This window comes from Gracilinanus agilis, chromosome 5 (assembly GCF_016433145.1).
Source record: "Gracilinanus agilis isolate LMUSP501 chromosome 5, AgileGrace, whole genome shotgun sequence".
Taxonomy (NCBI): domain Eukaryota; kingdom Metazoa; phylum Chordata; class Mammalia; order Didelphimorphia; family Didelphidae; genus Gracilinanus; species Gracilinanus agilis.
In genome coordinates, this window is record NC_058134.1 from 292,935,250 (window position 1) to 292,950,132 (window position 14,883).

The following is a 14,883-nucleotide window of genomic DNA, read 5'->3' on the forward strand; positions in this document are numbered from 1 at the left end:
TTTTTTTTTAAACCCTTAACTTCGGTGTATTGTCTCATAGGTGGAAGAGTGGTAAGGGTGGGCAATGGGGGTCAAGTGACTTGCCCAGGGTCACACAGCTGGGAAGTGGCTGAGGCCGGGTTTGAACCTAGGACCTCCCATCTCTAGGCCTGGCTCTCACTCCAGTGAGCTACCCAGCTGCCCCTGGGGACTATCCTTTTAGTGTCTATTGTAATTAGGTTACTCCCGGATACCCCAGCCTCTGGTTATGGTCTCTTTCCCAAGCCGGCTAGTAGCATGTCAGCTAGTTTGAACACTCCCATATCTTGTAACCATGTTAATGTCAATCAAATTTCCCTGTTCCTTGGTTTCCCAAAAGGTAGACAAGTTCCTCAAATTCTTTTTTCCTTTGTAGTAGTCATCTAGCACAGTGTCACTCCGTGGGATAATGTCCCCAGAGTCCCAGGGTGTAAACCCTGCAAAAGCTTTGTCTCAGGCTCTGAGTCCCTTTCCTGATTAAACACTTGGTTTTTCTAACTACTTTGGTAGTTCTGTGTTATTTCCAAGTTAATACTCTGGAGATGAAGATTATACCCCACCCTTAAAATGACCCACCCTTGTCTAGCTAAAACCTAATCCAATAACCTTTGTTTGGGTCCTTATAGGAATGGTGAACATGTAGCTCATTTGCCATGCCAGTTCAGTTCCAATATTTCTATTCTGTGTCTTACGATGTGTAGGCACTGGTCTAGGGACTGAAAATATAAATATAAAAAGGATGTACTATGACTGAGACTGTGAGTGCCCACTCTTTAAAGCATATCAACAGGAGCTCAAAGGCTATTTAGGAGCTCATAGAACTCTCCTATTGGTGGAGACTAGACAACTGAGATAATATGTACAGCACTTTGTAAAAGTGAAAGTGCCTTATAAATGCTAATTATTTTATTGTATTGTGTATTAGCATAACATTGTACTCATTACTCTATACTCTCCGTGTGAGGGGTAGAAGTAAAAATAGTTTGGGAGAGAACTTGATCCTTGGTCATCTGGCTTCCAGTTTTCAAGAGAAATGAATCATCTTTCCAGATTCTCCTCGGGGAGAGGTCCTTGAAGGGAGAGAAAGAATCTAGGGAAAAGCCCATGTGTAAAGAAGGCAATATCTCCATCCTATTACAGATCTCTGGCCATCCATAACTGAGAGTTTGTATAATTCAATTATGAAAAGTCTACTAGGCTGCTGAAATCTAAAGAACTGATAACTGAAATGATCCTGGATGCTTTGTTCTCTCTTGGTCCAGTCTCTGGATTTGGTTTTAAGGAAAGTAGTATGAGTAAGGAGAAGAAAAACAAAATCCCTTTCCTACTGCACTTTTCTGCCCTCTGTTACCATTCCAGAGTCCTCTGCCAGTCAATAAATTATTTCTTTGACATATAGGCCCAAGAAGTAGGAGGACTCCTTTCAAACAAGAATAAGATTTTTCATGTGTAGTTCCAGTTACCTTCATTCCATGGCCAAAACAATATAGTCCTGTCAAATTGACTAAGGAATTAATCACATATTTGTTGTGAGATTGTGTAAGGATTAAATTTTAATGGTTTGGCTAAAATATATGAAGTTTATAAATAATAGTGGTGGTTGCTGATATTGCTCAAAGTTGAAATAACTTTAATAGTTTTTATTTACAAAAGAGGTGGAAAGAGTGAAAACAGAGAAATACAAAAGAGTAGAGAAGATATTAGCCTACCTAACTAAATATTGTTCTAGTCCTCGACTCAGCCAGGATTTGTTAACTTTCAACAGAAATTAAACTCTCTCCAGAAGACAGGAAGGGAAAGCCAGCTATCCACTCACCCAAGTTCCCTCCAAGAGGCAGGTCAAGACAATGACTCAAGCTGAAGGTAATTCTTAAAGCCAACTTTCTTCCTTCAGCCAACCTTCTTGAAGCTGACTTCCCTCTTGAAGTCCAGCTCCTTCTTGAACTCGACTCCCCTAGTCCCAAAAATTCAGGGTCTTTTATAGTGGGTTCTTGTCTCTTCTCCTTTTCACAGGGGCCAATCACAGCTTCCAAATTGTCTAGCACTGCCCTGGGGGAAGTGTTTGTGGGAACCAGTTCTCACCTTCTGGAGGGGTAAATACTCATCAAAAGGGTTCACAGATTCCTGGCTGTTTGAGTTTCTGAGGGTGCAAATTCTCTAAGTGGTTTGTGAGCTCCTCCACCTAGTTGAAGCTCTTGTTGATTCAATCAAAAGATAGACAAAGGAGAGTTAATCCTGTCTTCACAATCTAGGGAGGTACTAAGTAGCGGTATGATTAACCAAAGTGTTAGCTCCAACTAGGCAAAGAGAACAAAGAATTCCCTTTTATAATTTTAAGATATTCCTTACAATGTCCCTTACTCATGATTATATATAAGATCTTCTATAATCTTAGGTGAGAAGGAAAATACTTGCAATAAATAAAAAGTCATTTCTAGGAAGCTCAAGTAACTGCAGGAAGGGAGTGATGATCAGGCAGTATGATAATGAAATTAAATCCACCCTGCCCATCTTTAGATTTAATCACCAAAGGTGAAAGCATCTCCACTTAACTCATAAGTTGGGAGGTCTGTAACCCACGTGTGTTAGAATGAGTGACAAACCAGAATTTACTGACTGCCTCCTGGGCAGTCCTAAGAAAAGCATCTGTTGAGATTGGACACACAAACTAAGAGGAAGGTACAGGAAGGGCCACAAAAGAGGCCCCTTTAAAAAGAGAGAGTTGAGTGAGCCAAGCTCTCTTCTGGTTTGTTAATGGAACCTGAAGGAGCACTTCTGGTTTGTGACCTGGACCTGGGACTCTGAGACCTTGGTGAGACTGTTTTTAAATCTTTTCTTTGGAATTCCACATGGTGAGTGTAAAGACTGAATCTTCTTGAACTTCTCTTAAGGAATATCCCTTTTAATAGAGACTCTGTGGGTAAAGTTTTTGCTTCATTCACCTTCAAGGCCCTTTGGATCTCTGAGTGATCCCAAGGCTGGATTTCCCTCAGTTGAGGGTTAATTAGATCTACCTGGATTAAAGTAGGGGATCAGAGCAAATTACCTACTGTGTTAGATTACTTAGCCTATCTTATCCTCTCTCTTATTTCCTTATTTCTATTTCCTCTTCTCATTTGTAAATAAATTTCCATAAAAGTCATTTTAACTTGAGGTTATTCTTAATTGGGAATTGATAATTGTTCAATCCCCTGGTGACCAACTTTTTAATATTTACCCCTTACTCTAAATGAAATGGTGCTTGTGCTAAACTTTGAAGGAAGCTATGGATTGGATGAGGGATAAGTGAGGAGAGAATCCATTCTTGGTATAGGGAATTGACCACCTACACAAAGGCACAGAAATAGGAGATGGAGATTGGTATGAGAACATCAAGGTTTATCTGTGACACAAAAGATTGGGAAGAATAATAATGTACAATAAATCTAAAGGGGTAGAGTAGGACTGGAGTGTTACAAACTATAAAAGCCATTCCCAAGAGTTTTTAAAAGTTTTAGTTCAGAGGTATTCATTGGAGTTTCTTGACCAGGGGAATAAACTGGTCAAACTTTGCTTTAGTGTTGGAGTCATCTTTTACATCAGTGGGTTTTGATTACATATGACTTTGCTCTTATGACAATGACAAATATGGAAATTTGTTTTGCATGACAAAAAATTTAAAAAATCAATCTAACAACTGTGTGGAGGACAGATTGGAAAGAGGAGAGACTTAGAGTAGAGAGAAATTAATGTAAGCTCTTCTAATAACCCATACAAAAGATAATAAGTACCCTAACTAGTACAGTGGCTCCCAAAAGACTCTAATCCCTCCTTTTTCTTCAATTCAGTAGAAGTTTTAGTGCTATGGCTCTGTGTAGCTTCTCAGATTATAATCCCAATGCTATAGCTCTATATAGTTTCCAAGATTATAATCTCCTTGCCCTGATTAAAGACCCATTATCACAACTACTTTGATAGTTATGTACTTTTTCCAGGTTCAGAAAGAATAGGGGTCCCTTTCTGGCTCTAGGTACAAGACTTGTCTCATTGCTCATATGCAAGTCACAGCCCAAGAGACTGATGGAAAGGATGGGTTTGGGATTTAGGGAGAGGGTATGGTAGAAAGATAATGAGGTCTTTTTGAAAATACTAACTTTAAAATATGTTAAAGACAAGTGATGTGGGACAGTAAATGAAGTAGAAGTTCCATATAAACAAGAGATGGAATAGATAAATAGATCCAAAGAGAAAAGAGCCCATGACAGAAGTCCAAATTGTATCCATGAATAAGGAGTGGAATGAGAATGATGAGAGGCTGATTGATAAGGAGAACACAGGAGAATACAGGAATTCAGGAGTCTAGAATGAGGGAGTAGATCAAAAAGAATATCATTAGTAAACTTGGAGACAGAAATTTCAGTTGAGTGATGAGGTTATAAGGCCAAAGGCAAGAGGTTAAAAGTGATTATTCATAAAATAAAGAAAGTTTCTTCTAAGAATTTGACTGTGAGATGGAGGTGTGTAAGAATTAAAATTTAGTTATTATAGCTATATATTAAAAATATGTGGCCGCCAGGAATCAACAATTCAGGTTGATTCCGTAATTAAATCAGACCCAAGTCAGCATCGGGTTGAGGAGTTTATTTACAATCAGGTAGGCAAAGTAGGGATAAAGAGAAAAGGGAGGTTAGAAGTCTAATCAAATGAAGCTGTAAGCCACAAGGCCCAACAGCCAGATAGGTAGAGTTTAGAATTGGCCCAGCTAGGCCAAGGAAGCCAGCCTAACTTACCCAAGTGACAGGTGTTAAACTGGAAAAAACACAGAACTATTAAATAATCAGAAAAACCACATCTTTAATTAAGGAGAGGGGTTCAGTACATTTATTCAGGTGTCTGAAACTTTTGCATTTTGTTATTTCCTGTGGGTCAATAATACATTAATCTATCATAATTTGTTCATCCATTTCCCAATCTAAGCACCGCATTAATTTTAAGTTTTTTTGCAAATATGAAAAGAGCTGCTATAAAATATCTTTTTGCAGAGGTGTCCTTTTCCTTTTCTTTGATCTCTTTAAGCTCAGTTGTGGTATTGCTGGGTCAAAAAATATGCACAAAAATTGTTTTCTGGTGTGGACCAGTTCTTAGCTCCACCAACAGTACATTAGCATACCCTATCCCTTTCTTCCTCAGACATTAGTCTCTTTCTTTTTTTTTGTCCTAATACTAGGCTGATGGATGTGTGTAGTACCCCAGAGATGCTCTGAGTTTCTCTAATTATTAGAGATTTAGGATTTTTTTTTAATATTGATTTTGTGGATTCCTTCTTTTGAAAACTGCTTGTTGTATCCTTTGGCTACTTATCTATTGGTAAATGGCTTGAGAACTTTAGTGGCTGAAAATTTGACTGTCTCTTCCCCAGAGTGACAGATAATGACTCCGATTTGACCAGTCCCAGAAACTAACCCCTTTGCCTGAGGACTGAATTTAAAAGACAACAATCAAACCTAAAGAACCACTCCCACCCACCCTATCCTCAGGCTTTTGTCCTCTGGACCAAGTTTCTGAGAATTCAAGTAACCAGGCTGTTTACCCACCTCCAAAAGACAATTAAGCCACCTCTTCTATATATCATTGGAGACCCCGAGTCCCATGGTGCATAGTGTTGTGGGGAAACTCAGATTGCAATCTTTTTAGCCATGATTAAAGACCAATTATTATAACTACATTGGTAATGTTGTTTTATTTAGGTTGATAGTAGATCATCTCCCATTAGCAGCTGCAACCCAGTAGATAAAGGCTGGGCCACCATAGCCCACTGCTTATTCTAACGTAAAATTGTCTTTTCCCCTTACTATCAGTACAACAGATGGTATTCCTCAGGGAGGGTGTGGTGGACCAAAGGGACCTTGTTGGGAAGGAGCTTGCTTTACTTATTCCAACTCCCTCACCCTCCCTTATATCTCTCTAAGGGAGGGAAGTCCTGCCTTGTGGGCCAGGGAACACTCACTAAGTGAGCAATCCTTCTTGGCCTATGATGAGGATATGGAACTATAGGAAGTGTATAATTTTTATTTACTGTAGTTCTGATCTTCCTGGTGCTTCTCCAGTTACACATTGAGAGATACATAGTGAACTGCAAAAATTTGGCATCATCCACTGTATAGACCTAATTGTTTATTTAGATCAGGGACTTGGTCTTTCCTGAGATTTTCTCAGATTCAATCATTCTTTCAGGGAATCATTACATTATTATGTTTGTCTTGCTTCTGTATTAGTTTTTCTCTAAGTGTTGACCAATAACAGCCACTTATGTGTGTAAAGTCTTCTAGAAGACCTTAGGGACTTACCACCAAGGGGTAGAGTGTGGTAGGAGCAATAGCCTGACCCTTCCATGCAGATAAGGCTAGTTTTTCCTTAAAAGGTATTGAGACATTCCTTAAGACTTGCTTGGCTCAAGGGACTATTGACTGCCCTTCTTCATTGCCAGAGTACAAAGTAGTCATCAGGAGCTGGAAAGACTCTAAATGGTCTTCAGATTGTGGAAACTTCACTCATCTGAAACAATCAAAGGGTTCTCAATGCTGATACTTGTTGAATAGCCTTCTCTAGTTAAGACTACATAAATTTCCTTTTGTGAAGGGCTAAATGACCTATGGGTACCTCACTTTTTTCCAATGTTGAACCTAAATTACTAGGATCTAGTTCTCAGCAAGATTCATACTACAAATTGTAGGGTGCTAACAGGCTCTACAACAGCAGTAGAGAAGTAATCAGTAGGTAAGGAAAAATTACAAATTAGGTAGAGCGATGTATTAAGGAACTGTATTAATTGGGCCAGTAACAAAGATGTTTTACTGTGGGTTGAAGGCTAACAGTTAACTATGACCAGGCTAGAGCCTAGTCTGAAATCAACACACTGACCACTCAGTAATTTAATTTAACAGGGAAAGGTTAAAAGGTAAATAGGATAACCCTGATGCAAATTTCCACTACCTAAAAGCCCCAAGATCTAAATGTCTCCCCCTGCAGAGTCTTCAAAGATTTGTTGGACTATTCTAATCCCTCTCCTTTCTCACCTAAAAAATCCCTGTGCCTGTTCTAACTATCCTGCACTAAGCTCCCTCTAGTATTAGAGGCAAGCTTGGCAGGGCCCAGGGAAAGGACCCAGATCTAAAAAGGACCTAGACCTCTCCTTACTGACAGCTTGATGTTGATATAGGAGAGTGAGAGTCCCTTAAGATCTTTTTTGAGAACACACAGCCCAAGGACAGCACACAGGTAGCAATAAGGATAGAATCAAACCCATAGGACTTGGCATCCACTCCCTCCAGGTTCATATCCAGAGATAGACAGACCCCCTCAACAGTCCTTGAGTTTTTGCTTAATCCTTCTCTGCAGTATTCCAGAATCTTTTCCCAGTTGGTCTCATGCCTCTGTCCTCTGCAAACCTACAATCTTATCTCTAACTTATAACAGCAGGTGATTTAGCTAACATAGCAGAGTATGTGTTTTCTTCAAACATAAAAAAAAGAAATTATGTTCTATATACAGATGTAATAGTAATATGATGAACTGTAAGGGAAACTGAAAAGTTGGATGATAGACTGTATCCAACTTCCCTTACTTTGTAACTGATGCCTGTGAAGATGGGATTAACTCTTCCTTCTGGTCCACTTTTAGATTTAATCACCAGAACTGTTTACACCCCACTTGTCCTTAAGTATGGGGAGTTCTGTGACCCACTTTGTATTCTATAGTAGGTGACAAATCAGATACCACTGACTACCCCCTGGCAGGCCTAAGCAAAGCTAAAGCTTCAATTGGTTCATGTAAAGTGGAAGGAAGGCACAGGAAGTGACAAAAGGAATGGTCTTTAAAAGTGGGAAAAACTTCCTGTCAGAGGTCTTTGCCGTTCAAACTTGGCCTTGAAGGAGCTCTGACTTGGGACCTCAGACTGCTCTTGGATTTTCCTCTAGGACTACCATATTAGGGAGTGAAAAGACTGACTCCTTTTCCTGGCTTTTCTGGAGATACTAGCCTCTGGAGAGGCCCCTTCTCTTGTGGTTAGAACCCTTGTTTAATTTACCTCTGGGCCCCTCTTTGCTGGGGCCTTTCAAGCCCTGCCTGATTCAGACTGGACCAGAATAATTATCTATTCTCTCTCACATTTCCTTACTTTCACTTTTTTCCCCTTTTGTAAATAAACTACCATAAAAATTCATCCTGACTTGAGTAATATATTTTCATCGATCACATTTTTATACAGTTAGTCCAACCTTTAATTTTTAACCCTTACATACCCAAGCAATCTGACTGTGGTTGAACTGAAGAGGGTTAGGTAACAGGTTAACCCTGGTAAAAAAACTCCTTGGAGGCATATTACAAAAAACAAACCTTATTTATTGTGTTATGGTTTTAAAAGAAAGAAAGGATAGTGATAAGAGTTTCAAATAGGGCTTCCCTAATTTTACAAGGCATACTAAGCTTTTCCGACTTCCCTTTAGACCTCATGGTCTTCCTTATTCTATCTTAAAATCCCAACTATCTGATCTAATCTACTTCTAAATATCCTTATCAATTAACTTGTATACTGCTTCCAAGGTGGTAGTGGGGGCCTAAAAATGGCTTCTGGCCAACTTGGGCCAAGAGTCTGTCTTCACACAGTCAGGATCACAAAGACCAGGAAAGAAAGATCTTTGCTTCTTTCTCAGTTGGTAGTATCTTTTAGATCACAGTTACATAGTCACTAAATGTTGGTATTCCCAAACTGGCACAGGAAAATGCCAAAAGCTCCAGAGAGAAGAAAAAAACCTCCTCTTTCGCCAAGCTCCAGTAGGTCAGAGCACTCAAGAAAAGATAGTTGGCTCAAAAACCCCTTCTCAGCATTCCACAGAACTCTGCCTGTAAACTCATTGCCTGCAAATTCCAAAGCAAGAAGCAGCTTTGTTGGACTTAACTTTTTGAACCAAAAACCTATAATCTTATCTTAATACAGAGTAACTGAAATTAAATGCATGAGAAAAGAAAGAATACCACAAAGTTAAAAAAAAAATTGAAGAATTTAAATACTTAAAATTTCCACTCAGCATCCCCTCCCTATCTATTGTAAGCCATGCAAAAAGAACACAATCTTGTAGGTTTTTGCTTCAGTGTCCAGCTATGGGAACCTCCTTCCCTAATCATAATTAAATTAGAATGTATAGAGCATGTTCACACACACTGTAGCATATAGTAATTTTGTTTAGTTACCTAAGGGCAAAGGAGAACAATTGGAAAAGGAGAGCAATGGATGGTATAGAGAACAATGAAATGCCAGTTAGTAAGGAAGAGTTTCCATGTTCAAAGGAAATGGAATTAGAAAACCAATTGGGGTCAATCCTCTCCCTAGCGAGTTTAATCTTCCTGTAATTTTGGCCAAAGCTCAATATGTCCCAACATAAGAAAGCTAAAGATACCTAGCCTTCAGAGGTCCTGACAGCAGTGGAAGGAGAAGGTAGGAATCCAAAGACAAATTACTGGAAATACAAGAGAAAGGCTGAAAGATCAAGGAAAAATCTAGCTTACAGGAACGTAAAGCAACAGAAAGGTTTGTAAGAACAGAAATAGGAAATAAGTAAAAATTCAGATCAGTCCAAACAATTTGAGCAAACATTATGTTTTGAAAGAAAATAAACAAAAACTTCCTGATTTAAAGAAAATTTGGTGGCCCTTTGACCTCCCTAGAGATCATTCTAGGGCAGAAAGAAATGCCAGAATGGCTCAAAAGAGTATTAAACTGGAAAAACACAGAACTATTAAATAGTCAGAAAAAAACACTCTTTAATTAAGGAAAGGGGTTCAGTGCTTTCCTCAAGGCCTCCACACAGAGCTGCATACTACAAACAAAGGCAGAGTCCCAACACTCTGGTTGCTCTGACCACTGACCCCGGGGAGTGCCACCATACTAGATGACAATTTTGAGGAGCCATGAAAATTGAGAAGCTTATATACCCTTTTAGGGGAACCAGGGACTGAGGATGGGAGAGTATAGTTGATTTGCTTTACAATGATAACAAAGAAAATGAAGAGTCCTAGAAAGGAATAAGGAGAGAGGCTGATGCTTTACAATGCACACAAAAGGGAAAGATCAAGTCAAAGGCTGGGCTGTCTCGTAAAGGACTTTGGCCTAAAGGGAGAAACCATTGCAACAAGAGATACTTAACACCTGATGGGATTAGCTACCTCCACCTAAACTACTTTAAGGTCTATTGTTAATCTGAGACTCTGAAGTTGGACTTTTCCTCTGGGAGAAACTCTCACGTGACAAGGTCAAACTTGAGGTTTTCACCTCCTAGCTAACTAGACTGTGAGTCATCAGATCTCAATAAGCTACCCATTTGGGCATTTCTAGATTCCATGTTGACAAAAGAAATAAAATTTATTTAAAAAAAGAAATTAGATGAGAAATTAAAAATTTTAGTCTAGAATTTAAAAAAACAACAGTAGACCAACAAAGTTAGAAGACACAAAGGAAAATCTTCCCAAAGAAGAGAGACTATGGGAGAGAATATCTGTTTAAGAATACAAAAATAGAGATGAAAAGACAACTTTAAAAGAAAAAATAATTTTATACAAGCCAAAACAATTACCCTCAGCTACAAGCTAGAAGAAATGCTTTAAGTAGTCTAGATATTCCAGAAGAAAAAAAAACACAACATGCTGAATCAGAAAGTTTAAATATGATACTATAAGAAATAATATAAGAAAACTACCTGGAACTTTTGAATAGAAACATAAAGCACTGATTAAAATGCCATCACCACTGTCGATGAGAGAATTCCACTTTTGAAATTCCAGAGCATGTAGTATTAAATTTTCACAATTTCAATAATAAACTATAAATTTTATAAGCTTCATTGAAGGAAAACAACATTAATCTGTAAAGGAGTACCAATTCAAATAATGTAGGTTTATAATGTAATTACAAGAAATCAAAAGTGAAAATGGAACAGAATATTTCCAAAAGTAAAAGAAATCAAGCTGCAAACCAAAATAAACAACTTAGAACACTGAGCCTAACCATAAATGACCAAGAGGCATTTCTGCCAAAAAATAAGAAAAAACATAGGTGAAAAAACATAGGTGAACACAAAATGTGACTTACAAACACTCCCAAACAGAATCATAAGGAAGATAAATAAGTATAAGTAACAAGAAAAGATTGTTACATTAAAAAAAATTCTGTTTCTCAACTATTTAAAAAAAGAAAGAAAATGAACTAAGGAGTAAAAAAAGAAATGAAAAGGTATCATCAAAGGATAAAAATGACCTAAGGGTGGAGCAGCTAGGTGGTGCTATAGTTAAAGAGCCAGTCCTAGAATCAGGAGGACCTGGGTTCATATTTAGCCTCAGATTTAAATCTGTCCTACCCATCCTTAATCTAATCACCAAAGGTGAGAACATCCCCACTTAATTCACAAGTTGGGAGGTCTGTGACCCACATGTGCTAGAGTGAGTACCAAATCAGAATTTACTGACTGCCTCCTGGACAGTCCTAAGAAAAGAGTCTGGTGTGATTGGACACACAAACTAAGAGGAAGGCACAGGAAGTGATGCAAAAGAGGCCCCTTTAAAAAGAGAGTGACAACTTCCTGTAGCTCTCTTCTTGTTCATGACTTGGACCTAGAGGAGAGCTGACTGAGACCTTGGACTAGGTGAGACTGGCCTTAATCTCTCCCTTGAAATTACACATGGTGAGTGTAAAGACTAAATCTTCCTGGATTTTATGAAGGAACTCTCCTTTCAAGAGAGGACCAGAGACTGAAGCTTTTGCTTCATTCATCCCCAGGCCTCAGGGACTCTTGACTCAGCCTTCTCCAAGTAAAGGACTAGTTAAATCTGCCTGGGTTGAGTCAGAGGCTGGAGCAAATTACTCAGTGTGTTAGATTACTTATCCTATCTTATTCTCTCTCTGATTTTATTTTCATCTTTTCATTTGTAAATAAACTTCCATAAAAGTCATTTTGACTTGAGGTTATTCTTTAATTGGGGATTGATAATTATTCAATTCCCTGGTAACCAAACCTTTTAATATTCATCCAACCAAAACCCCTTTTTACCCCTGACAAAATAAAGGATTCTTTCAGTCAAGTGAGCAGAGCAAAAAGAGCCAGAGACACACACCTGCAGCACTTTACCAAAAGGAAAGCCCAAAAAGAGCCCTGCTGATTGGGTTTCAGCCAAATTTATCTCTCAAACATAATGATGTAAAAGGGAGCACAAAATTTAAAAGGATGCAGCTCAGGTGCATCAAATTTCCATTTACACAAATGGCTTAAATTCATAGTCAATGTGCTACTAAATCCCATGAACCTTAACAAGGGAATCAATCTTTTGTGGAAGAAACATTATAGAAAGAAAGTGTTCAAATAGGAAAAGGGAAGTAGAGAGACAGAGAGGAGCACATGCCAACCCAGTCTATAGAAGAACAAAGAAGGGATATTAATTTCTGGGGGATTGTGAGAGAACAGAATAAAATCAATGGATGGGAAGGACTATGTTGAGGGGAACAGAAAAGTGGGCTTCACTGCAGAAGGGAAAAAGAGGATGACTCTGTCAACTTGAAATCTGGAGGCCCCAAGTTTGTCCCTGTCCCAGGAGAATTCGCCCTGAGGGAGGTCTCAGCCAGGCATGCCAGTTTCAGAATGAACAATAGACCTTAAAGTACTTGATAATCCCAGTATAGGTGGGGCTAGCAAACCTAATCAAATGTTAAGTACTCTTTTAGTCTTAGAAGTTTCCCCCCATTGTATCACAGATCCTTCCCAAGATCTGGGCAGGGACCATCCTTAGTATCTATAGTAAGTTAGACCACTCCCTGATACCTCTGCCTCTGGCTATGGTTTCTTTCCCAAGCCTGTTTGCATCCTGTCAGAGTAGGCTGAACCTCTCATTTTCTTGTAGCCATGGTAATGTCAATCAATCATACTTCCCTGTCCCTTAATTCCCCAAAAGATATGTAAGTTCCCCAAGTTCTATTGTTCTTTGGAGAACCATCTAGTGTGGAGATCCTCTCAGAGATCCTGTTGCCTGAGTGCCAGAGTCCTTGGCTCTGTGTGGTTTTAGGTGCTTGACTCTGTGTGGTGGCTGAATATTGAACACTATCTCTTTCCTGATTTAAGACTTGGTTTTTCTAACTACTTTAGTAGTTTTATGTTTTTCCCAAGTTAACAACATTAAAGAACAGTCCAATGGTGAGGTAGAGGGAGCAAAAGTATATTTTTGTCTATGAGATGAGTCTTATGATGTTTTACGTAAAAGGAATTTGTACTTTAGAAAGCATCTTTCTCCGAAAAAGGTTTGAACTACTTAGGAAAGTATCTCATCATTGGAGAGGTGATATGTGGGTGCTGTTAACTGGGAAAAAACACAGACCTATTGTTACGATTAAAAATGATAAAGACTGATATAAATATAGAAATTAGTATTTTAATTAAAGCCATGCTGATAGGGATAAAATCATTAGACCACACGCTTGTAAGAATTCAAAACTGCTGCCCCCGCCATTATTGTTACCTCCTCTCTTCTCGTGCCTGCTAGCTGAGAGGCCAGTTCAAAGTCACTTCCCCCTATTTAAAGCTGTCTCTCACCCTGAATACGTAATCCAAAACAGGAAACCCTTTGGACCACGGGAAATGTAGTTTTAAGGTCCCCACGTGTCCATAGAAAATATATATATACTTTTAGATGGCATTTCCCAAATTCCATTTAACACTATTAAATAGTCAAAAAAACCCACTCTTTAATTAAGGAAAGTATAACCCAGCTTGTTAGCTCCAGGAGTGGGGAATCATGTAACCATGGAAAAAAATTTTAAAATTAAATTAACACACATTTTTGTGTGTTCCAGAATGTACAATGAATCTTTTGGGAAGGGATTTGTTGTGTAAATTACGGGCTACTATCAAATGTACTGAATCTGGTGATATTTTTCTTTACATCTCCCAGAGGAATCTTTGAAGGCCTTTCTATTGCTTTTCTTAGATTCTAGGAGTACAGAGGATGACTTAGGTACTATCTATCCAATCCCTGAGGATATACCTAAGGACTTGTGATCAAGATCATCGACAGATGTTGGGTTGCTAAAATCAACTACTCCAGTCAGTGTGAGGACAAAGGAAGGACCAGTTCCTTGTGCGCCTCAATATCCCTTGACTAATGAGGTAATAGATGGTATAAAACCGATAATTGAGACCCTATTCCAACAAGGGATAATAATACCATGATTTTCTGAGTACAATACACCAATTTTGCTTATAAAGAAGCCAAAATTGGATTAAAATGGCCGACCTGTTTACCGATTTATTCAAGATCTAAGAGCGGTAAATGATTATGTCATCAAGACTCATCCAGTTGTTCCAAGTCCAGCTGCTATAATTTCTTCCATTCCAAGTCAGGCTAGATATTTCACTGTGGTAGATTTATGTTCTGCATTTTTCTCAATACTAATTCACAAGGATTCTCAAAAGATCTTTGCTTTCATTGGGAGAAAACGCAGTGGACGTGAATTCGTCTTCTATAGGGGTATACTGACTCACCTAGCCAATTCTCTCAAATTCTAAATCAAGATCTAAAAACAATTAAATTTAAAGAGAGTAAATTGGTGCATTTTGTGGATGATATTCTTTTAGCATACCCAAATGCAAAGGTGTTTCTTAAGGTAGCAAGATTCTTTTGATTGAATTATATAAACGAGGGCATAAAATCTCCAAGGCAAAATTACAATGGGTTTTGCCTTGGGTGCAATATTTTGGATTTGTGTTGTCAGAGGGTTCCAGAAGTATCACACAAAAGAGAATAGCTGATATACAGAAATTGAGTGCATCTAAAACTGAAAAACAACTTAGA